The sequence below is a fragment of the Chlorocebus sabaeus genome, chromosome 15 (assembly GCF_047675955.1).
Source record: "Chlorocebus sabaeus isolate Y175 chromosome 15, mChlSab1.0.hap1, whole genome shotgun sequence".
Lineage (NCBI taxonomy): Eukaryota > Metazoa > Chordata > Mammalia > Primates > Cercopithecidae > Chlorocebus > Chlorocebus sabaeus.
In genome coordinates, this window is record NC_132918.1 from 92226069 (window position 1) to 92250357 (window position 24289).

The 24289-nt window shown below is 50.2% G+C and overlaps 1 long non-coding RNA gene across 1 annotated transcript; it reads left to right on the plus strand.

Moving 5' to 3' along the window:
• Positions 1-84: 84 nt before the first annotated feature.
• On the plus strand, positions 85-21763 carry LOC140713559 (uncharacterized). The gene is made up of 2 exons (XR_012095671.1): positions 85-762; positions 21613-21763. It is a non-coding gene; the product is annotated as an uncharacterized lncRNA (long non-coding RNA).
• The last annotated feature ends 2526 nt before the right edge of the window (positions 21764-24289 follow it).

The following is a 24289-nucleotide window of genomic DNA, read 5'->3' on the forward strand; positions in this document are numbered from 1 at the left end:
GGGGCTTCTCTCCTGTTGTGTGGATGTTTTTAATGTGCTCACTTTATTATAGATTTGTAAATACTGAGTACATGTGCCAAAATACTCCGTCACTCCCCTTTGGTTGGTTATAGAGGTAGTTCTCATTTTTCTTCTGTTATTCTTATTGCCAAAAAAAGCGAATTGTGCTAAGTCTATTACTATCGAATCATCCCCTCTCAGTGCTTAGCATTTGCTCTGGTTCGTTCCTTGAAAAAGTCACAGTTGGCCATTATGCTATTTTTTTCTTTTTTTTGGATACAGAACCTCACTCTTTGCCCAGACTGGAGTGCAGTGGTGCAATCTTGGCCCACTGCAGCCTCTGCCTCCCGGGTTCAAGCGGTTCTCCTGCCTCAGCCTCCTAAGTATGCTGGGATTACAGGTGCCTGCCACCATGCTAGGCTAATTTTTGTGTTTTTACTAGAGACGGGGTTTCACTATGTTGGCCAGGCTGGTCTTAAACTCCTGACCTCAAGTGATCCACCCACCTCGGCCTCCCAAAGTGCTGGGATTCCAGGCATGAGCCACCGCGCCTGGCCCATTCTAGCCTTTTAATCTCTCAGTGGCATCAGTTTCCTCATCTTGAAATGGGTTTGAGAAATTGTGAGGAATTCGATGTGTCAAAACTTCCAGCTGCGAGACCTTATTTCCTGTTCACTTTTGCTTCTTCCCTGCAGACCAAGTTGGAGGTGCGTCCTCCGTTTGCCAGACCTCCTCTCGTGCCTCTTGCTGTATGCAGAGACAGTGAGAGAGAAACCAGCAGTCCCTTCCTGGCGGGAGCTTGCACTGGATGGGAGGGGCTCATGGAGGAGGCAGTTGAGGAAATGCATTATGGTGGTGGGGCAGGGATGGGGGTGGGGGGAGGCAGGCACAGCCAGACTGTGAGCCAGGCAGGACTGGGCAGATCTGGACATGGGTGGCCTCAGTGGCAGCAGCATCAAGGGTTCTGGGACCAAAGCCATTTAGTTTGGTGCTAGTCTCAGTGCCCTCCACCCACGTCCTCCAAACTTGAGGAGGCCTCGGGGCTGCCTGTGGAGGTCCATGGCCTGTGGCCCATTCTCATCTTGTGCCTCTCAGGCGAATTTTCTATTTGGGTTGTCGTGTTTTTCAGTTCTAAAATTTTCATGTTTCTCTGTAATATTTCATGTATCTGCCAAGATGATGTGTCTTTTTGTTCACTTCGGTAGTGTTCTTACTTCTTGGAGCATGGTTATAACAGCTGCTTAATGTCTGTGATATTCCAACACCTGCCTCGTCATGGGATTGGCCTCGGTTGCTTGTCTGTCTCCTTGTGAGATGTGAGTTCTGTGGTTCTTCGTATGTTGAGTAGTTTTGGATTGTATCTTAGACCTTTGGAAGATGATGTTATGAGATTCTGGGTCTTGTTTAAAGCCCGCAGAGAATATGATTTTTGTTTGTCGACGGGTTGATTTTAGCAGGTAGTTGACTTAGACTGAGACCCCAAGTTCTGCCTCCTGTGAGGGGCGGCTGCAATGTCAGTTCAGTTTTCAAGTCTTTGTATTTTGTGGTTGGGATCCGTCCCACATGTGCACCAACCAGTGACCAGTCTGGGACTGCGGTGGTAATCTGCCCACGGTTCAGTTCTCAGGGCCTTCGGTACGCAATTTACGGTCCATGCCTGTGCCGTCAACGGATGGGCCCAGGAGCTCGGATCCAGCTTTATGGGATTCCTGCCCTGAACCACCTCCTCCTTTTCAGTCTCTGTGACACTTTCTGGCTTTTGGTCACCCCTGCCCCCGACCTTTCCCCCACCCTTTCTGGCTCTCTGGCTTGAAGGCCTGGGCTTTAGCTTCCCTGCTCCACCACACACTTCCTGAGGCTGCAGCTGCCTCTGGGGCCAAACAAAGAGAACACAGAAAGAGAAAAAAAAGCCAGTGGGAATTTCCTCCATCCTTGTAGAAGCACAAATCCTCTGGTCAGAGAGAAGAGTTCTAGGTGCTTGTCCAACTGTTGTGGTGGGTTTGCTGTAAACTAGATACCCATTGACTGATGCCAACTATGGGATGCCTTGTGGGCCATCCAGAGGGCAGATGTGGGCCTAAAACTGAAAACTGTGATCACAGCCTGTAACCCCTTGCCACCTGCTAGAATGTAACCTCCAAAGAGGACAGGCCTTCATTGCTTTGTTCATGGATGTATCTCCAAGTGCCTAAAACAGTGCCTGGCACATGGTGGGCAGTAGGTATTTGCTGAGCTTGGTGAACTGTAATTTCTGGTAATAGGAGCTTCTGCCATTTACCCTGTACAGAGGCTCTGAACCTACGAAACTCAGTGTTCCCTTTCTAGGACAAATATTTTGCAACACCTTTACTAATGAAATTCCGAAGATAATATAACCTGTCCACACACCACGTTTAAACATCAGCGTACGGTCTGTCGCAGATTTGGGGTGCGCCGCCCACACCACTCATCCAGGACCAAGGCCCTTCCTCCAGCTGCAGGAGTGTCGGCTGCTCACAGCTGAGGCCCGAGAGAGCCACCTGTTTGTCCCTGGGGGGAGGGGAGCACACATCCAGTGACTGGTCGAGTCTCCACTCCAGCATCCATTTGGGACATCTCTGAAGGCCACCCCAGGCCTGAGCCCTGAGGGACCAGCTGCATCCTCTGCTACGACTATATCACAGCGGAACTTCTCCCTCTTCCAGGTGCTGCATTATCAGCCCCTTACAGGTGTTTGTGAGAGCACACCCTACTTCACGCCGGGCACACAAATCTCCCTCTCGGAGTGTTTCCTGGGGAACTGCACCCAAGATGATGCCCTAAGTGTTGTACAAAAGAGAGATAAGAGGCCAGGCGCCATGGCTGACGCCTGTCATCCCAGCACTTTGAGAGGCCGAGACGGGCACATCACTTGAGGTCAGGAGTTCGAGACCAGCCTGGCCGACATGGTGAAACCACATCTCTACTAAAAATACAAAAATTAGCTCAGTGTGATGGCGGCTGCCTGTAGTCCCAGCTACTCGGGAGGCTGAGGCAGGAGAATTGCTTGAACCTAGGAGGCGGAGGTTGCAGTGAGCCGAGATGGTGCCACTGCACTCCAGCCTGGGTGACAGAGCAAGACTAAAAAAAAAGATAAGAGAAGCGTAGTTTATAATAAATGTGTTCTCTGCACACACACTTAGGTGTGACTACACTAGGACCTCATAGCATGAGTTTCTCAGGTCCCCCCTCAGACCAGCTAGACAGGAGTCTGCACTTTGACAAGTTTTGCAGGCATTTGTGTGCATACGGGCACATGAGAAGCGTTTCACTAAGATGTTACACGGGTCAGATGCTTGTGCCTAAGTGGCTGCTGTTACACACGCGGGCTGACGCACGGGTCATGGCCACTCAGATACTGCGCATGGCAGGTGCCGCCAGTGATCAGTTTCCCACGCTGGTGAACAACTGTTGGCAAAGTGCCAAACAAAACTCACTATGAAACTTTCTCAACTTACACAGTAGTTGTGTCCCCGGAAAATTCAGTTTGTCTTAAAATTGTGCGAAAAACTATTTTGTCAGGTAGGATCCGTGACATTTCCTCATTGCGCATCACTGCCCCACACACTGCAGGAGGCCCTGCGGCCCTGCCCTTCAGGCCAGTAGCCCCAGTAGCCGCTGGCTCGGTGACAGCTGAAAACACCCCCAGAGCTTCTCACACTGTCCACTAGGGGTCATCACTGTCCTCGCTGAGAGCGACTGGTCTACCAGAGAGAAGCTTGTGCTTAGATCTTGATGTGGTATTACACGAATCCTCCTGACAAGCATAAGAATCCTTATATTCTCTCTTTAGCTAAGAAAACCAAGTTCAGAGAAGTTCAGCGGTTTCTCCAGGGTCACACAGCTAGTAAGCAGGGTGGCAAGCAAGATCTGGGCCCAGGTCTTCCTGTCACCAAAGCCCGTGTTTGCCACGACGTGTGCTTTGCAGGTGTTTGTAGGTGATCAAGAGCTGCATGGTTACTAGGCCGTGGCCAGGTTTATTTATTTACTTTTATTTTTATTTTCGAGACGGAATCTCGCACTGTTGCCCGGGCTGGAGTGCAATGGTGCAATCTCAGCTCACTGCAACCTCTGTCTCCAAGGTTCAAGCGATTCTCTTGCCTCAGCCTCCTGAGTAGCTAGGATTACAGGCGCCTGCCACCACGGCCAGCTAATTTTTTGTATTTTTTAATAGAGTAGTTTCACTGTGTTGCCAGGCTGGTCTCGAACTCCTAACCTCGTGATCCGCCCACTTGGCCTCCCAAAGTGCTGGGATTACAGGCATGAGCCACAGTGGCTGGCCAATTTTTAAATTTTTTTTGAGATGGAGTCTTGCTCTGTTGCCCAGGCTGAGTGCAATGGCACGATCTCAGCTCCACTGCAACCTCCGCCTCCCAGGGTCAAGCGATTCTCCTAACTCAGCCCCCCCAGTAACTGGAATTGCAGGCGGGCGCCACCACACCTGGTTACTTTTTATATTTTCAGTAGAGACGGGGTTTCACCGTGCTGGCCAGGCGGCTCTCGAACTCCTGACCTCAGGTGATCCGACTGCCTCAGCCTCCCAAAGTGCTGGGATTACCGGCGTGGGTTACCGCGCCCGGCGGCGGCCCACGAGTTTTAAAAAGCTCTCACGGAGTTGTCCTGAGCACTCAGGACTGAGAGGCCCTGAGCCTGACTTGGAACGGACGTGAGCTTGAGCGAGGCTTTGCAGCGCGCCGGCTCGGCAGGTGTAAGTGGAGCGGACCGGGGCTCGCCGGGCTCGGCAGGTGTAAGCGGAGCGGACCGGGGCTCGCCGGGCTCGGCAGGTGTAAGCGGAGCGGGGCTCGCCAGGCTCGGCAGGTGCAAGCGGAGCGGACCGGGGCTCGCCGGGCTCGGCAGGTGTAAGCGGAGCGGGGCTCGCCGGGCTCGGCAGGTGCAAGTGGAGCGGACCGGGGCTCGCCGGGCTCGGCAGGTGCAAGTGGAGCGGACCGGGGCTCGCCGGGCTCGGCAGGTGTAAGCGGAGCGAGGCTCGCCGGGCTCGGCAGGTGCAAGCGGAGCGGACCGGGTCTGGCCGGGCTCGGCGGGTGTAAGCGGACCCGGGCTGCGCTGGGCGGGGGAGCGCGTCCTCCGCGGCCGGGGTGGGGCCTCCCTGTCTGCGCGCACCCCCTGCCGGCGGCACCCGGCCCCGCGGCTTCAGCGCTTCGGTCCCGGCCGGAGCTGAGCGTGGCTGGAGGAGGAATCCACAGTCCCGTGTGCGTCCGGCTCCTCCGGAAAGCAGGCGCCGAGATGGGGATTAAACTCCCCAGGGTTCTATCAGGGCAGGTGACTGTGAGGGAGATGAGGAGGGAGCCAGAGGAGCTGGAAGAGCCTTCAGACGGCCATGCAAGTCTGAACCTGCATGAAGGAACGAGGGAGGGAGGGTGGAGGGGAGCGCCCCAGACCCGCCGTGTGCCTTCCTGCCCCTGCCCTCCTGCCCCTGCCGCAGCCAGCCGCTGCCTGGGGCTGCCCGGGAGGCCCAGCCTCAGCGCCCGGCACGCTCAGGGCTTCCCAGGCTGCAGCTGGGCCTCGGAGTGATGGGAGGTGCCTTCCTCCCCGTGGCCACCTCACCAGTGTCGTGGCTGGGAGCGGGGGCTTTAGTCAAGACCACCTGGGCAAACCCCACTGCTGCCTGGGTGTAGGAACGCCAACAGCTTCCTCACCCTTCTCGAGTCTTGGTTTTCTCTTCTGTATCATAGACATCAAAAGCATTAGCCACAAAGAGTGGTCACAATGATAAGGGCTTAGCATGTGGTAGAGACGTGACAATCCTTAGCTGTTGTTACTAGTGTCAGAGGCGTGTGAACCAGAGCAACTGCATCTTGAATGGGAGCTGGGTAACATGAGGCCGAAACCTATTGGGCTGCATTCCCAGATGGTTAGGCATTCTACGTCACAGGATGAGACAGGAGGTTGGCACAAGGTACAGGTCATAAAGACCTTGCTGATAAAACAGGTTGCAGTAAAGAAACCGGTTCTATCCCACCAAAACCAAGATGGCCACAAGAGTGACCTCTGGGCGTCCTCACTGCTACACGCCCACCAGCACCATGACAGTTTACAAATGCCATGGCAACCTATATGGTCTAGTAAGGGGAGGCATGGATAATCCACCGCTTGTTTAGCATATCATCAAGAGATAAACATAAAAACGGGCAAAGCAGCCCTCACTGCTGCATCTATGGAATAGCTATTCTTTTATTCCTCTACTTTCTTAATAAACTTGCTTTCAGGACGGGCGTAGTGGCTCATGCCTGTAATCCCAGCACTTTGGCAGGCCGAGGCGGGCAGATCACGAGGTCAAGAGCTCGAGACCAGCCTGGCCAACATGGTGAAACCCCGTCTCTACTAAAAATACAAATATTAGCTGGGTGTGGTGGCGGCGCCTGTAATCCCAACTACTTGGGAGGCTGAGACAGGAGAATGGCTTGAACCTGGGAGGGGGAGGTTGCAGTGAGCTGAGACTGTGCCAGTGCACTCCAGCCTGGGCGACAGAGCGACTCTGCCTCAAAATAAAAACACATAAACAAACGAAAAAATAAACTTGCTTTCACTTTACAGACTCAATCTGAATTCTTTCTTGCGCAAGATCCAAGAACCCTCTCTTGGGGTCTAGATCGGAACCCCTTCCTTGTAACATTAGGACTCTTGAACCAGTCCCATGTTATCTGAAAGAGTGTAGAGATACAGTCTATCCCGCATGGAAATCTTTCTTGTAAATCCATCAAATATTTACATGTTCAGAGCTGCCTCCCCAGGATGGGGACACTGGGGATTCTTTCTGCTCTACCCCAGCCCTTCCCTCCCTCCTCTACATCCAGGGGGTCCTGGAGGCCCTTCCATCCACCCAGGACCTTGGCTTTGTCCAATTTTCGTCTTCCTGGAGCAGGCGAGACTTCAGGAGCCATGGCGGAGGGGAGAGGGTGAAAGAAATGGCCCTCGGAGAGGCACAGCCACAAAACCAGCACACCTTTCTTTTGCCATCGTTGGTGGCCTCACGACTCTGGTGCACTCTTATTCTGAGAGCATCTCTATTTCCCCTCCATTTTCATAAAGATACCCCCACCCCCAGGAAGGTGTGGGGGCCAACTCAGTGGCCTGTAGCATTGTCCATGGATGAGCAGGAGAAACCCCGGGGAGGGTGTGACCTGGTCTGGCTTGGAGGTGGGGGAGACGCTGTATAGGGCTGCTCCTGGGAGCAGGAGCCTGCAGAGGAGGCTCCTGCAAGGGTTTTGTGGTGGTGGGCATGGGGCAAACCGAAGGTGGGGCATCTGGGGCGGGGGTGATCAGGGAGGAAGCCCCTCCTTGGTCCCAGGGAGCAAGACCCAGGCCTGAAGCTAGGCACCAAGCAGGAAGTGCCTGGGTTTGCGACAGGCTGGAAGAAAGAAACATGGCAGTGCTGGCCAGCCCAGCACAGCAGGGACTGCTCTCCTCCAGGTGTGTGGGCAGACCAGGCGCGTCCCGGTGGGGCCCCGCACCTAGCGCCAGTCCCAGCTAGACACGTCAGTGGCCTGTGCCTTCTTTTCCCCCCAGGACAGGCTTGGCTGTGGTCATCCCAGAGTGGCCCAGAGGCTGCCAAACCCTGGGGCAAGTCTTTGCTCTGCAGCCCGGACTTCGCCCTGTCCTCCTGGTGACCCCATCGTCTCTGCTGACCCATGTTCCACAAGCCGAGTGACTAATGCGAGGAAACCTTACCGGAGAGAGCAGAGACCACACACTCCGAAATGGAAACCAAGCCCAAAGGGGTGTGGCTGACAACCTGGGCAACCTCTTTCACTGCCCACAGGTGCCAAGAGGAGCGAGGCCCAGGGCAGGGGAGGAAGAAGGTGAGGGTCGGAAGTGGGCAGGCAGAGGCAGTGGACACCAGACGGATGGGGAAAGATTTCCCACTAGACAGGAAGCTCCATGAGGACAGAGAGCAGGTTTATCTCCCGTACCCACAGCCTGGCAAGTAGCAGGCACACCGTAAGCACTCATGGGCTACCGCGCCCGGCCCCCTTGTCTGATATTGGTGATCTTGGTGGGGACAATTATACTCGTCCAGTGGGAAGATGTTTTGATCTAAAACTGCTTAAGGATTTTTGTGCCACTCTCCATCATTAGATTCTGCAGTTTAGTTGCAGCCTAGCCTGGGAGGTCTAGTCCCACAGCCTCATTGGCGAGGCAGAGTCACCCACTGGCTATTTTTCCAGCCTCAGCAGACATCTCTATAACCAGTGTCACATCTTTGCTAATTTTACTGAAAGATGCAACAAAATCCCTGCAAACAAACTGTGATGTGAGCTGCCTTCAGCTTCTAATACGAGTCCTCCTTCGAAAACACACACCAGCCCCCGGCATGGGACTTTGCTGGTCACTTCATATTCCACTGGAGGCCACCACCAAGGTTTGCAGGAAGCCCATGGGTCTTGAAGAGCTAAACTGAAAAGTTAGTCAGCTCCAGAGACCTATCGCCTCAGAAGAGTGATCACTTTTCTCATTTCTTGAGGAGTGGTTGGTAACATAGGCAAAGTCAGTCCCATAGCTGGCTAGGGAAGGGAAGACAATTTTTGTCCTAGTTACATTTGCCAAAGCAAAACAAAATAACAAAGCAAAACTGTTCTCCACTGTCCACAGCTTCCGTAATCGATCTGCACGGCCAGACCTCCTGGGTCCCCTACCCTGGGCCCTGCTCCCTCACAGGCCAGGGTGTCTACAGGAGGGCCTTCATTCTAGATTGAGATCCAGTGCTCTCCTCTGGCCCAGGATTACTGCTATTTCCATTTCTTTTTTTCTTTTTTTTTTTTTTGGGGGGGTAAAACATTTTTATTCTTATTTAGCCATGCTGCATATATACATACAATATCAATATGTACAACTTGAACAAATACAATTTATACATAAAGTACAATGAAAGCATGGCTTTTGAAATTGATGCAACTGACTTACTACTCACTTTGTGATTTTGGCCAGTAGACAGTGTTGTAGTAATACTACTGAAGTTACTAATTATTTAAATTAGTCAGATTACAGCATAAGTTTAAGGGCACTAGAAAATCTATGTTTTTCCAGCCTGGGCAACATGGTAAAAACCCATCTCTACAAAAAATACAAAAATTGGCCTGATGTGGTGGTGTGTGTCTGTAGTCCCAGCTGCTTGGGGGACTGAGGCAGGAGGATTGCTTGAACCTCAGGAGGTTGAAGCTGCAGTGAGCAGGGATCGCACCACTGCACTCCAGCTTGGATGACAAAGTGAGAAAAAGAAAGAAAGAAAGAGAGAAAGAGAGAGAGAAAGAGGGAGGGAAAGAGGGAGGGAGGAAGGAAGGAAGGAAGGAGAGGGAGGAAAGAAAGGAAAGAAGGAAGAAAGAGGAAGAAAGAAAGAAAGAAAGAAAGAAAGAAAGAAAGAAAGAAAGAAAGAAAGAAAGAAAGAGAAAGAACGAACCTATGTTTTCTTCCATTCTTCTAGGTTTTTTGTTTTTGTTTTTGTTGAGATGGAGTTTCGCTCTTGTTGCCTAGGCTGGAGTGCAATGGCACGATCTCAGCTCACTGCAGCCTCTGCCTCCTGGGTTCAAATGATTCTCCTGTCTCAGCCTCCCAAGTAGCTGGGATTACAGGCATGAACCACCATGCCTGGCTAATTTTGTAATTGTAGTAGAGACGGGGTTTCATCATGTTGGTCAGGCTGGTCTTGAACTCCCGACCTCAGGTGATCCACCCACCTTGGCCTCGCAAAGTGCTGGGATGACAGGCATGAGCCACTGCGCCAGGCCTCTCCTAGTATTTTTAAGAACAAAGAATAATTTTAAAAAAACCAAATGTGTACGTTAGGAAATTGAGCAGACACTGGCTTACTTAAACGTAAACTCTACCCATTCCTTAATTCACAGCCCTGTAGGAAAGAGAACTTTCCTTGAGATTAGAGTGAAGGGGAAAGATATTAAAAACAGACTAAAAAGAAACAGAAGCAAAGCAAAAAAAAAAAAAAAAAAAAAAAAAAAGCCCAAACCAGAATCATGGTTTTCAGAATATGTTACAGATGAAGTAGCACCACCCACTACCACGAAGTCACCTTAAATTATTGCTGCAAAAAAATTCCCCTTTCTCCGGAAAGTAAATGAAATAGCATATGGAATGAATTCCATTCATGGGGCAAGTATGTGACGCAACCTCCTCGCCTTACTACATTTCTACTTTACAGTAATCTAAACACAAACAGAGAATACGATTATATTTTAACACCCTAACTATTGGTATATGTAATATAAGGATTCTTAAAGAACATACTATAAACCAGTAACTCTACCAAGGCTCGTTTTAATAAGTAAATATTACCTTTTAAATTAAAGGGAAAAGAGAATACCCATTCAGAAACCTGTTCCTGTACGTGCGCCCCCCATTCAAAAACCTGTTCCTGTACGTGCGCCCCTCATTCAAAAACCTGTTCCTGTACATGCGCCCCCCCATTCAAAAGCCTGTTCCTATTCGTGCGCCCCTCATTCAAAAACCTGTTTCTATATGTGCGCCCCTCATTCAAAAACCTGTTCCTATTCATGCACCCCTCATTCAAAAACCTGTTTCTATATGTGCACCCCTCATTCAAAAACCTGTTCCTATTCATGCACCCCTCATTCAAAAACCTGTTTCTATATGTGCGCCCCTCATTCAAAAACCTGGGCCTATACGTGCGCCCCTCATTCAAAAACCTGTTATTGTACGTGCGTCCCTCATTCAAAAACCTGTTCCTATTCGTGCGCCCCTCATTCAGAAACCTGTTCCTATTCGGGCGCCCCTCATTCAGAAACCTGTTCCTATTCGTGCACCCCTCATTCAGAAACCTGTTCCTATTCGGGCGCCCCTCATTCAAAAACCTGCTTCTATATGTGCGCCCCTCATTTTAAATCCTGTTGCTATATGTGCGCCCCTCAAATTTGCTTCAAATAATGAGCAAGTGTGTTCCTCTCTACCCTTTCACCACATCAGCACTGAAGTTACAAAATATTTCATTCGTGGACGAAGACATAGTCATTGTGAGGAAACCACAGAACTGCTATGACTGGAACTGAAGACATAGCTCAAACACCAGTGTCCCATATTTTCTTATGGCTATTCAGGCCTGGCTTGACTATCAAAGTTTGGTATTTCAAAAGGTGGACATTTAATGTCCATCTGGCATCACTGATTTTAACATAATACTTTAAAAATATACTGCTATAGTGACCCTGCTTTAAGAACTTCTTCATTCTTCTTCATTGACTTCTTATGCTTCTTATAGATTGACCTTTTTTTTTTTTTTTTTTTTTTGAGACAGAATCTCGCTCTGTCACCCAGGCTGCAGTGCAGTGGCAGGATCTCGGCTCACTGCAACCTCCACCTCCCAGGTTCACGCCATTCTCCTGCCTCAGCCTCCCAAGTAGCTGGGATAACAGGCACTCACCACTACACCCAGCTAGTTTTTTGTATTTTTTTTTTTTTAGTAGAGATGGGGTTTCACCATGCTGGCCAGGCTGGTCTCAAACTCCTGACCTTGTGATTTGCTGCCTCGGACTCCCGAAGTGCTGGGATTACAGGCGTAAGCCACCACACCCGGCCTAGATGGACTTTTTATTTTGACTTTTTACAGATTTCTTTGTGTTATTGTGGTAGGATGGGATAGAAAAAATACGTAACATACTGGCTTAAATTTCCACAATGTGCCCTTCAAACATGGCACAGCTAGTGGTATGGAGCCTGCAGGCTGTGCCTGCCGAGGCCCTGGCAGCTGGAGGCAGGCGCTGTCTGGACGCTGCACACAGGACCCACTCTGCTCTCCATGTGTAAATTCACAGAGAAACATGAATGGCTAACGACAGAACATGGTGTCGGAACAGGGGATCAGCAGTTCTGCACAGGCAGCATTGAGAGACGTGGTTTACTGTAGTCCGCCTGAAGCTGGGGCAACACTGAACACACAGGATGAGTTTGGTGCTTTGGAAAGTGTGAAGGCTGCTGATGGACTCTCTTATCTTTTACCAGGAGAAGTAACTGAAATTAATGAAGCTCTTGCAGAAAAGCCAGGACTTGTCAACAACTCGTGTTCTGAAGACGGTTGGTTGATCAAGATGGCACCGACTAACCCTTCGGAACTAGATGAACTTAGGAGTGACGAAGCACATGAGAAATACGTACAATCTATTGAGGGGTGAAAACTAAATAAACGAGTATGAAATAACACAACCCAGCAGGGTTGTCTTAAATTAGTGGTGGATAGAGGACTTAGAATAGCAACTTTTAGCATTACCGGCGGGAAAAAGAAACTACTCTTAACACTGCCAGTGAAGGAAAATGCCTTCAACTGTCTAATGATTATAGAGAAACATAACACACATCTTTCTCACAATACCCTATGATTTTTACACTAGGCTCTAGTATTCAGAATTCATGGTATTATCCATGGTAAAAATTGGTTATAAAAATTACATAATTCAAAGATAACCTTGTTATTCTTAAGCCTTATGTTACATTGTAACTCGCATATATCCATACCTGGATTGGGCTGAAATACCCAATGATTGTTCTATTGGAAACAGCTGGGAGTGAAGACGTTTTCGTGGCTTGTACAGGGTCAGATGAAGAACAACGCGATCTTAATTTTGCAATATGCTGCATTTGCTGCTGCTACTTTTATACAGTGAAGCAACAGTTTTGCAGCAAAATAATGCAATACTTCTTCGTTAAAAATTTTTCCATAATGTTTTAAAGCTTAATTCAAAAGTTACCCCTTTCCTATTAACTGAATTGTTAAAGGCTAGAAACATGAACTTTGTTTTGTTTTGTTTTTAGTTTAAGTTCTGGGATACATGTGCAGGACATGCAGTTTGTTACACAGGTATCCATGTGCCAGGGTGGTTTGCTGCACACATCAACCTGTCATGTAGGTTTTAAGCCCCACATGCATTAGGTATTTGTCCTAATGCTCTCCCTCCCCTTGCCCCCCACCCACCGACAGGCCCTGGTGTGTGATGTTCCCCTCCCTGTGTCCATGTGTTCTCATTGTTCAACTCCCACTTACGAGTGAGAACATGCAGTGTTTGGTTTTCTGTTCCTGTGTTAGAGAAACATGAATTTTTAAAAAGAAACATTGATTTTTTTTCTACTGGCAAATTAAGATTTCTGTAGAGTAATTACTAACAGAGTTAAATGTGCATCATCCAAAACATTTTACAATTACCAAAATATTCTGCTGGTACAAAGTTTTTACAAGACACGTGTTCACCTCAAGTCTGCGCAGTACCTAACAATGCCCCCCAGAGTTAAGTTACAAGCGTCTATCTCACACACCACAAAGAAAATGTTGCCAGTGAAATGCAATTCTAATTACCTAGAAAATGCTCACTGTGCCCAGAACTTCACTTATGGAATGCACTTTAAATTTATGGACACCTTTTCACCACCACCTCACCAGTGTTCCATCTTCACTTGCCCCCTCTATACACAGCTTTTTGTAATTTAAACTAGAATTTAACCAAATATATTGAAATAATATTAATTTAATAAATATTAGCCAGGTGCCCTGGCTCATACCTGTAATCCCAGCACTTTAGGAGGCCGAGGAGGGTGGATCACTTGAGCTCAGGGGTTCGAGACCAGCCTAGGCAACATGGTGAAACTCCATCTCTACCAAAAATACAAAAATTAACCAGGCGTGGTGGTGCACGTCTGTGGTCCCAGCTACTCGAGAGGCTGAGGTGGGAGGGTCGCTGGAGCCTGGGAAGTCGAGGCTGCAATAAGCCGTGGTCGTACCACTGCATTCCAGCCTAGGTGACAGAGCGAGACGGGGTGTCAAAAATAACTGACTAAATAAATTAAATAAACAAATACTAACTTATGAAGTCTCAAAACATTTACAGCCAATGTGTTTCAGGGCTGATTACATAATTTAAAAATCCACAAAACATATAGTAAGTGATTTAGGAGTAGCACAACTTTCAAAAAAGTGTAAAATTTTGTAAGCAGCCAACAAGAGGACAGACAATTCCGTCTATTACAACTTAAACTTTACTATGAAATGAAATGGGGTTTCCCCGTGTTGTCCAGGCTGGTCTCGAACTCCTGAGTTCAGGCGATCCGCCCACCTCGGCCTCCTAAAGTGCTGAGATCACAAGCGTGAGCCACCGTGTCTGGTCTGATCTGCTACTTTCTATGTGCAAAATAGGACACAGTTTTCGTTTTCTATTTTGAAGCTCTAGTTATCTGAATACACAGTAGCTGGGTAAATAGCTAATAGACACACATCTAAACTGATGTATAGCACAGATGCAACTCTGTAGTCTGAACTGCCGCCCAACTTCCCCGTACGGGGCAATGGAAGAGTAGTATTCGGACAATTTGAACAATCACCAGTAGTACCATTTTAATATGTCATATTAGTATATAGAGACTAAAAGCTGTTAGGCAAATTATTATTTCCAGTCTTACTCCGTGACTTACAGCTTCCGTGAATTAAAATGATAGAGAAGTCTTCACTGTTGCAATTAAAGATTTGGTCCAGGCGTGAGAATATCACTGATTTTTATTGTGACTTTAAGTCTGTAACACGAACGTAAAGAGTCAACTATAGTTTCAGTCTCCGCAGAACGCGTTCTCCTCCCAGTCCTCGGCCTTGCTTTCCCGTTTGAATCTCGCGACCTTTCCCAGTTTCATCAAAGCCAGATGCAGACGCCCCTAAGCCTGGGCGAGATACACAGGAGAAAGGCCCACTTCAAAGGGATCTTTCTCCTTTTAATCAGGTACTGGATTTGCCTCCTCGTGTTATTTCCCGTGTGGGCAACACGTTTTAGCTGCCATTCTCCTATGTCTTTATTCCGAGGGACACAGTTTTCTATCATTTCCTGACAATCCCAAGGTATGATGTTATCAATAACAGGCATCCGAAGTCGAAGCTCCCGGCTGAGCTGCTAAATGTTCTTCAGGAGGCTTCAATTTCTTTTGATGCTCTCGCTGGACATCAGCCATTTCTGTTTGCAGCCATCAGAATAGTCCAAATTTTCTTTTCTTTTTCTTTCTTTCTTTTTTTTTTTTTTTTGAGGTGGATTCTTGCCCTGTCACCAGGCTGGAGTGCAGTGGTGTGATCTCGTCTCACTGCAAGCTCTGACTCCCTGGTTCAAGCAATTCTGCCTCAGCCTCCGGAGTAGCTGGGATTACAGGCGTGCCTCATCATGCCAGCTAATTTTGTTATTTTTAGTAGAGACAGGGTTTCACCATGTTGGCCTGGATGATCTCCATCTCCTGACCTCGTGATCCGCCCGCCTCGGCCTCCCAAAGTGCCGGGATGACAGGCGTGAGCCACCGCCCCTGGCCCACACTTTCTTTAACGTCTTGGTCTTTCCCTCTGGTTCCTCTTGCAAAATGGTGTATTTTTCTTCCATTTCCAAGCGTTCTTACCTTTTCTCCTCAAGTTCTCCGCAAAGTCGCTCTGCTCTCTTCCTCCTTTATTCCAGTTCCGTGTTAGATTCTTGGAGAAGTTTCTCTTGTTCCTCGGCTTTGGCCCACAAATCACCACCACCACCAATTACCTTCTTCTCCAGGGCAGAGAATTTTCTGGCAAAGATGCCTGTTTCTGTAATTTAGCTGCGGCCTTGTTTCTTCTTCCACGTCAAGCTTTGTTTCCAGTGCTTTCTCTCTGCATCCGCTCCGCCGGCGTTTCAGCCTTCTCTGGGGAGACTTTATTTTTCCCCTTCATTTTTTCCTTTTCTCTTCATCTTCTCCAGCCTCACCCTCTTCATTGTCATCCCCCTGTGACCCCCTGACATCAGAGCCTGATGTTTCTTACCCTTCTCTGAGCTGCTTTTTCAGGTCCACTGTTTCTTTCTGAAATTGATGAGGCAAAGCATCCTTCAGATCTTCATTAATTCAAGCTTTATTTTTAATGTATATTTTTTCTGAGACAGAGTCTTGCTGGGTTGCCCAGGCTGGAGTGCAGTGGCACGATCTCAGCTCACTCCAACGTCAGCCTCCTGGGTTCTAAGCAAACCTCCTGCCTCAGCCTCCCGAGTAGCTGGGATTACGGGCGTGCGCCACCACTACTGGCTGATTTTGTATTTTTAGCAGAGACAGGGTTTCGCCATGTTGGCCAGGATGGTCTCCAGCTCCTGACCTCATATGATCCACTCACCTCGGCCTCCCAGAGCGCTGGGATTACAGGCGTGAGTCACCGTGCCCGGCCCCATGGAATGATTTTTAAACTACTGAACTATAAAATGATTTTTAAAAATTTATTGATTGGCATCGTGACTCCCTCCCGTGCCAGGCAGACCACCCTGCTCAGGTGCAGCCCAGTGACGCCCGGTGCATGGAAAGGCTTGCCAGAGACTCCGTGCACAGGCGCACCCTTGGTTTTTCTGCCTGTTTCCCATCAGCTGGTTTTTTTTGTTGTTGTTGTTTTGTCTTTTTTTTTTTTTTTTTTTTTTTTTTTGAGACAGGGTCTGGCTCTGTTCCCCAGGCTGGAGTGCAGTGCCGCGATCTTCGCTCATTGTAACCTTGAACTCCTGGGCTCAAGCAGTCTTCCCCAGGTCAGCCTCCAAACCCACTACGTTTTTGGTTGGTTGGTTGTTTTTTTGAGACAGAGTCTCGCTCTGTTGCCCAGGCTGGAGTGCAGTGGCGGGCGCAATCTCAGCTCACTGCAAACCCCACCTCCCGGGTTCACGCCATTCTCCTGCCTTAGCCTCCCGAGTAGCTGGGACTACAGGCGCCCACCACCAAGCCCGGCTAATTTTTTGTTCTTTTAGTAGAAATGGGGTTTCACCATGTTAGCCAGGATGTTCTCGATTTCCTGACCTGGTGAACTGCCTGCCTCGGCCTCCCAAAGTGCTGGGATTACGTGAGCCACCACACCTGGCCTGTTTTTTAACATTATAAAAGGAGAGGATACAGAAAAACAACAGGTGCACACGCACACATGCACACACATGGACACTCACGAACACGCACACATGCACATGAACACGCACACATGCACACACGCCAACATGCACGTGCACACACTCACACACGCATGCACACGCACACACACATGCACACATGCACACATGCAGGTATGCACACGTACACACGCACAAATGCACATGAACATGCACACATAGACACACACGCATGCACACACACACGTACACCCACACACGCACGCACACACACACGCTGACACGCACCTGCACACGCTCACACATGCACACACACATGCACACACACAGACGTGCACACGCACGTACATGCACCCACACCCACGCACATGGATGCACACGCACACACACATGCGTGCACACACATGCACACACACGTGCACCCACACATGCACGCTCACGCACACATCCACATACGCACACACATACACACATCCACACATGCACACAGGAAAAATCGCTATTTAACTCTCTAGACAATTCACTATGAGAATACACACACACACACACACACACAGGAAAAATAGCTATTTAACTCTCAAAAGTGGTTAAAAAAATACATTAAAATACATGGATTGCCGGGCGTGGTGGCTCAAGCCTGTAATCCCAGCACTTTGGGAGGCTGAGACGGGCAGATCACGAGGTCAGGAGATCAAGACCAGCCTGGCTAACACGGTGAAACCCCGTCTTTACCAAAAAAATACAAAAAACTAGCCAGGCTAGGTGGCAGGCGCCTGTAGTCCCAGCTACTCGGGAGGCTGAGGCAGGAGAATGGCGTAGACCCAGGAGGCGGAGCTTGCAGTGAGCTGAAATCCGGCCACTGCACTCCAGCCTGGACGACAGAGCAAGACTCCGTCTCAAAAAAAAAAAAAAAAAAACATGAATTTTTTTTTTTGAGATAGTCTTGCTCTTGCCACCAAGGCTGGCATGCGATGGCTCGATCTCAGCTCCCTGCAACCTCTGCCTCCAGGTTCAAGCTATTCTCCTGCCTCAGCCTCCGGAGTAGCTGGGATTACAGGCACAAGCCACCATGTCCAGCTATTTTTTGTATTTTTTGGTAGAGACGGGGTTTCGCCGTGTTGGCCAGGCTGGTTTCGAACTCCTGACCTCAAGTGATCCACCCTCCTCAGCCTCCCAAAGTGCTCATTTTATGGGCGTGAGCCACTGCACCTAGCCCTAATATATGTAATTTAATTATAAATTAAATAAAATATATAAAAATATATAACTTAAATTAAATATATAAATATATACATTTAATTATAAATAAATTTATAAAAATATATAACTTAAATACATAAATATATAAATTCAATTATAAATTAAATATAATTAATATACGTGATTTTCTAATGTCAGATTTTAAAAAACATTTGTATATTGCTTTTTTTTTTTTAAGTAAGAAAGGGAAGAATGGAGAAAGAGCACGTGCATGTGTCTCCCGGCTGCAGGTATTTTGGACACTCCCCACCCCTGCCCCACACTGGTGCTCAGTCTCAGGCCTGCATACAAAGGGTGGGCTCTGGGCACCAGCTCCCCCCCAGGAGGAGAGGAGCAGGCAGGGGAAGCAGCTCCTGACAGGGAGGGCAGATGAGGGCAGAGGAGGGGACACTGTGTCCTGGCCCTTCCATCCACCGCTGGGTTCCTCCTCCACCTATTCCGGTCCTTCCACCCTTCAACATCCACTCACATCTGAGGATCTGATTGATCGGCCAGCGTCGCTCCTGCTCGTACCCTCCAGATGGGAACCCAACAAGGCAGGAAGCCAGGGTTAGGCCCAGAAACCTGCCTAGAACTTCAGCATCCCGCCAACCAGCTGTAGTGACCAACAATCCACCCAGGGCTGGCCGGGGCCACCTGGAGACCCAGGTCTCTCCCGCTGAAGGGGGAGGGGGAGGAGGGAGACTCCTGGACGTTTGCTTCATCTCCGTCTGCCAGAGACCCCTCTCCTTTCTTGGCCTGGCTAATTTCTACCGTCTTGAAAGACTCCACGGAGGGAGCGGAAGACCCCACGGAGACCCCACAGAGGGGCCACCTCCTGCGTGAAGCCTTCCTCAATACCTGCCTCCCTCCGGGGCTGGCTCCGGCTGGGGACACCGGGAGGACACAGACAGGCTGCAGCTTAGCAAACATGAGCTGATGGAAAAGAAAATGACTTGTTTGTGACTTCCTTGGTCTCACTTCTCCCGGGGCCCCGAATCCTCTGCACCACCCAGGCTGTCTTTCAAAGAACAGCTCCTCTTTCTCTGCATCTGTTGAAATCAAGAAATAAAAATAAAGAACAGCTTCCTCAGCCCACTCACGGAGTGTGTGCCGCTGCATGAAATACTCAGCGTGTGTGGTTTGAAGCCACTCGGTTTTGGAGTCATTTGTGAGGCAGCAGCAGATGACTGATAGCCCCTCCTCCTTTCACGGGTGTTCTCTCAATCCATCTTTTCATTCACTTCTGATCCTGGCATGCCTTCAGCTTGTCAGACTGAAAAAACAGAGGTGTAAACATAGTCGTCAAAACAACCAGTTCTTACTGAACACCTACCTGTGGGACACGCTTCTAATCACGTCCCATTTTAGTGAATCCTCCAACCATCCTGCGAGAGACTCCTACTGTTCCCACCTTACAGACGGGGAAACACGCACAGATGGCAACTCATTTGAATGTGGAGAGAGAAGTTAGAATGGCAGAAACAGCTGTGGTCACTGCCAGGGTTCTTGTTCTGGCTCTGCCGTGTGGCTTTGGACAAGCCATTTCACACCTCCAGACCTCAGTTTATTTTTATTTATTTATTATTTTTATTTTTAGTTATTATTATATTTTGAGACACAGTCTTACTCTATCACCCAGGCTGGAGTGCAACGGCAATCTCAGCTCACTGCAGCCTCCATCTCCTGGATTCAAGTGATTGTCTTGCCTCAGCCTCCCCAGTAGCTGGGATTACAGGCACTTGCCACCATGCCTGGCTAATTTTTGTATGTTTAGTAGAGACGGGGTTTCACCATGTTGGCCAGGCTGGTCTGGAACTCCTGATCGCAGGCAATCCGCCCGCCTCAGCTTCCCAAAGTGCTGGAATTACAGGCATGAGCCAGTGTGCCTGGCCCAGACCTGAGTTTCTTCATGTTTCTAAAGCAGCATATGTAACTACACACTACATCACTGGACCCTGAGGTTCCTTTTATGATGGTAACAAGGATAACAATAAGGTATCATTAGGATTCTGAGAGTCAGACTAGTAAAACCAACATAGACCAATCGACCAGATCACACACACAGATCCATACATACGTGTGTGTATGTGTACATACAACACACATGCCAACTGGAGTCATTCTTTCCATGGGGCCTAGAAATAAGAATGGATCAAGCCTATTCCGCCTCCCTCATCAAATACAAAGTTCTCCCGTGACCCTGAGAATCCTTTGCTGGGGGTGACGCTCTCCTGCCACCTCCGGCTCCCATGTCCTGCCTGTGGCTTCTTGGGCTCCACATCCCACAAGGCATTTCTGCTTCGTCCTCTGTCCCTGCGTCAATCCCGGTGTGGGACGTGGTGTTTCTCTTTGGTTTCTGCCCCCATGCCCCATCTCCGCGAGGCACCTGCCTGCTGGAGAGCCCTGACTGTGATCTTCAGGCCGCTGGCCATGCTGCGTGGCCAGCTGCTGCCTGTCGCCACGAGGTGGGCAGTCTCTCCCCCAACCCCCACCCCTGCTGCCTCTCGCCACAGCCTCCCCCAGCTGCTGCTGCGTAGATTACTGGATAAAATACAGGACCTTCAACCACACTGAATTTCACATAAATGACAAATCTTTAGAATAAGCGTTCCCAAATCTTGTATGTGATTATAATACTTAAAAAAAATCATCTACTGTTTGGATGAAAGTAAAATTTAACTGGATATTCTCTCTTTTTACTGGCTAGATCTGACTTTGTCTTCCTTTCCAAAGCTGTCCTCACCCCTCCCTTCCAGATCAGCCCTGACCCTGCAGATTTTAGCCACTCTATAAGCTGGAGCAGTTCTGGTCTCCCCGGACCTCACCCCAAAACCCATCCCTCTATGTCTAAATCCCTTGGGGATATCTGATCCTGTATGAGTTCAGGGCACCCACAGTTTATGTTTTTGTGTTTAATCCCTGTAACCTGTTCCTTTTGTCCCTGTGTTGCTGGTATGGTGTTTCTGTTGCACAGAAAGGTCTCCCGGGCTGACCTCAGGGTGTAGCAGGCCCTCAGTGCCTGGGCAGCATCAGTGACGTGGATCAAGAAAGAATGTACCTGAGAAGCCGGCCAAAGGAGGAATGAGAAGCAGGGGCCCTGGGAGGCTGTTCCCAGGAAAAAAGCCTGGTGGGAGGGCAGGGGCCTTGGACACAGGGACCCAGTTCCCCACCTCAGAGAGGCCTGGAACCCATTCCTGGCAGGAGCCCGGCCTTGCCCGTTGGCTGGTATTAGGGAGGGTGAGGGAAACCAGTTTCGTGGCCAGATCAGTTTAGAAAACTTCCTGTAAAATGGTGTTTGTTTCAGAGCTTTGACCAGGCCGATGCACATGTGAATTTCCACAAGTGGGTGAGCGAGCAGCTTCTGCAAGCTTCGTTATCCACAGAGTCTTCTATTTTCCTTCTTTTGGAAAAGCTGTTCATGCAAGAATGTTTGGCTTTGGGAAACGCAGCCTCACACCCTCCTCTCCCCTAATCCTGTTTCTAGGCTCGTCAAGCTTTCCAGTTTGAGTCTTCAGATATCCAGAAGCTGTGAAGGGGCAGCCCTGTCACCAGACACAATCCTTGCAAAGGGACAGCCTCCGTGGAAGATGGACAGACCCGCACGGGGGAGAACGAATCAACCTGCAAATGAAGCACTTGGCCAGTTGGGGAGTTCTGTTCCATTTTAATTAATAAACCGGCCTTCCGGTTTGTACGTCGGTTGTCCTCCCGCGGGTCTGGCTGGCAGGCATTGGTTTCTGAGGGGCTGGCTGTGTCTGGGGCCAGGTGGAGACCTCACTCCTGGGCTGCCAGGATGGGCCAAAGTGACCTTCGATGGAGCATCTCCCAACTCTAGAATTACAGGGATTTATGAAATGTGGATCTTCCCTGAATGTTAAATTTGCCGAGGGCCAAAGGGGTCAACCATCTCAGCAATGGGCAGGGGCCAGAGGTGCACGAGGGAGGAGAGAAGTGAGGAGAAGACGTGGAGCGGTGGATCGGGGCACGGGAGATCAGGTCCAGGCCGGCGGGACAGGGGCCTCACGTGGGAGGGCGGCAGCGGGGATGTGTGGGGAGCAGGAGGTGGGAGGAAGCAGGCTGCCATGCAGGCTGACCCCAGGAGTACCAGCTGGGAGGAGAGGCGTGTCCCCGTCCAGAAGGGCTGAAAGATGGCCGAGGCTCTGCTGCTGCCCTGGCGGAGGCCATCCCTGGGAGAGCCCCTGTTCTGAGCTCTGGCTCCGGGGGGGAGGGGCCAGATGCCAGTGAGGGCCCTGCTGGGGTTCTGGGTGGTGGCAGGAAAGCTCTGGGAACCCGGGACTCAGAGCCTCCTGGGCCTTATCTTCCTGTTTGGATGTTACTTTCAACAGCCCCTGCTCTGGTCCTGCTGGCCTGTCCTGGGTGTGAAAGGAGAGGGGGGCTCCTTGTGGGCCCGTGGAGAAGGGCGAGACCCCTTTCTAGAGGACCTCCTTGGCCTTCACTTTTGCCAGGACACCATGGCGGTCGATTCCATTTCCTCTGCCTGGCGCACCTGAGCTCACAGTTGCTCATTCTTCTCCTAGTAGACAGGAGCTGGGCCAGGCCTGCCACTCCCTGCACCTCCCACCCCCCACATCTCCGGCCCTGTCCCCGAATGCCGTTAGGGCCTGTTCCCCACCCAGTTCTCAGAGAAGCCCAGAGTGAAACTGTATTTGAAACATCCCCTTACTTCCTTGTTCCTCTTGGCACCCGATCACCTCGGTCCCGGCCCCAAAACGTTCATTGTGCCAGCGTCCTCCGGAATCAGAGACCCACCCAGGCAGACTCAGAGTCCCACAATGTCAGAGCTGAACGGGGCAGTGACCGACTCGCTCAACCTCATTTCACAGATGAGGAAACTGAGTCACAGGCTGGGGAGGAGCCAGCAAAGGCCACATAGCAGTGAGACCGTCCCAATTTGGGGATCTCTGTGACCTCCCTGAACCAAAAAGCACCCACAGTAGAAGGCTCCTCCGTCCAAATCCAAAGGCCTCCAAGTGGCCAACGACAGCAGGCGCCACTGCTGCCCCGTGACTTCTCTGTGTGCAAGGACCACCCAGCCGTGGCTGCCCAGTGGCGAGTCCAGCTTGGCCTCCTCCCGGGGCCCCAGCACCCCCAGCACATTTTCTGACTTTACATAGGCCATCGGGTAAATGCCGTCACCTACACGAGCCTCAGTGTGTCCGTCTGGGAAAGGGGAAGCAGGCTCTTCTCCCAGTGGTACTGCAAAGCCAAAATGAGATTCGGATGCAGACGCACGCCGGGAGGGAGCCTGCGAGGCCTCTGCTAAGGCAATGGGGAAAGGAAACCCACAATACGCACAGCGGGCTCCGCTCAGGCCACCGGCTCTGGGGCCGCCTTGTCCCATGTGGGTTCTGGCTTTGCTGACACCACTCCCTGGTCTGGAGGCTCTTCCTCTGACCCTCAGTGGACCCATTTGACAGACAGTCTGATGTGCCTTCTTCCTTTAAGGAAGACATGGTGTCCTTCTGGTTTTGGAATCAGACCGAACTGGGTCCAAATCTTGTCTGCTGAATGGTTTTGGTGTCAACGGCTTCCCCTTTCTTAGAAAAAGTCCCAGATTCAGCCAGGTGCGGGGGCTCACATCTGTAATCCCAGCACTTTGGGAGGTCGAGGCAGGTGGATCATGGGGTCAGGAGTTCAAGACCAGCCAGGCCAACATGGCGAAACCCTGTCTCTACTAAAAACACAAAAAATTAGCCGGGCGTGGTGATGGGTGCCTGTAATCCCAGCTACTCGGAAGGCTGAGACAGAGACTTGCTTGAACCTGGGAGGTGGAGTTTGCAGTGAGCTGAGATCACGCCACTGCGCTCCAGCCTGGGCCACAGAGCGAGACTCCATCTCAAAAAAAAAAAAACAAAAAGGTCCCAGATCCTTCAGATGGCCGATAACACCCTTGAATTGTCCTCATTCCGCCGCCCGCCTCGGTACCACTCGGGGAAACGGGTCCCAGCGCAGACTCACAGGCTGGGGCTCCAGGGAGGGTAAGGCCGGCCCCAGATCCTGCGCTGAAAGTAGCTTCCTCAGGAGATTCTGATGCTCACAGAGCTTGGAAACTTGAAAAATCTGCCTCCTGCCCCGCTGTGTAAGCTTCCTCTGCCCCAATCCCCTGCTGTGTAAGCTTCCTCTGCCCCAATCCCCTGCTG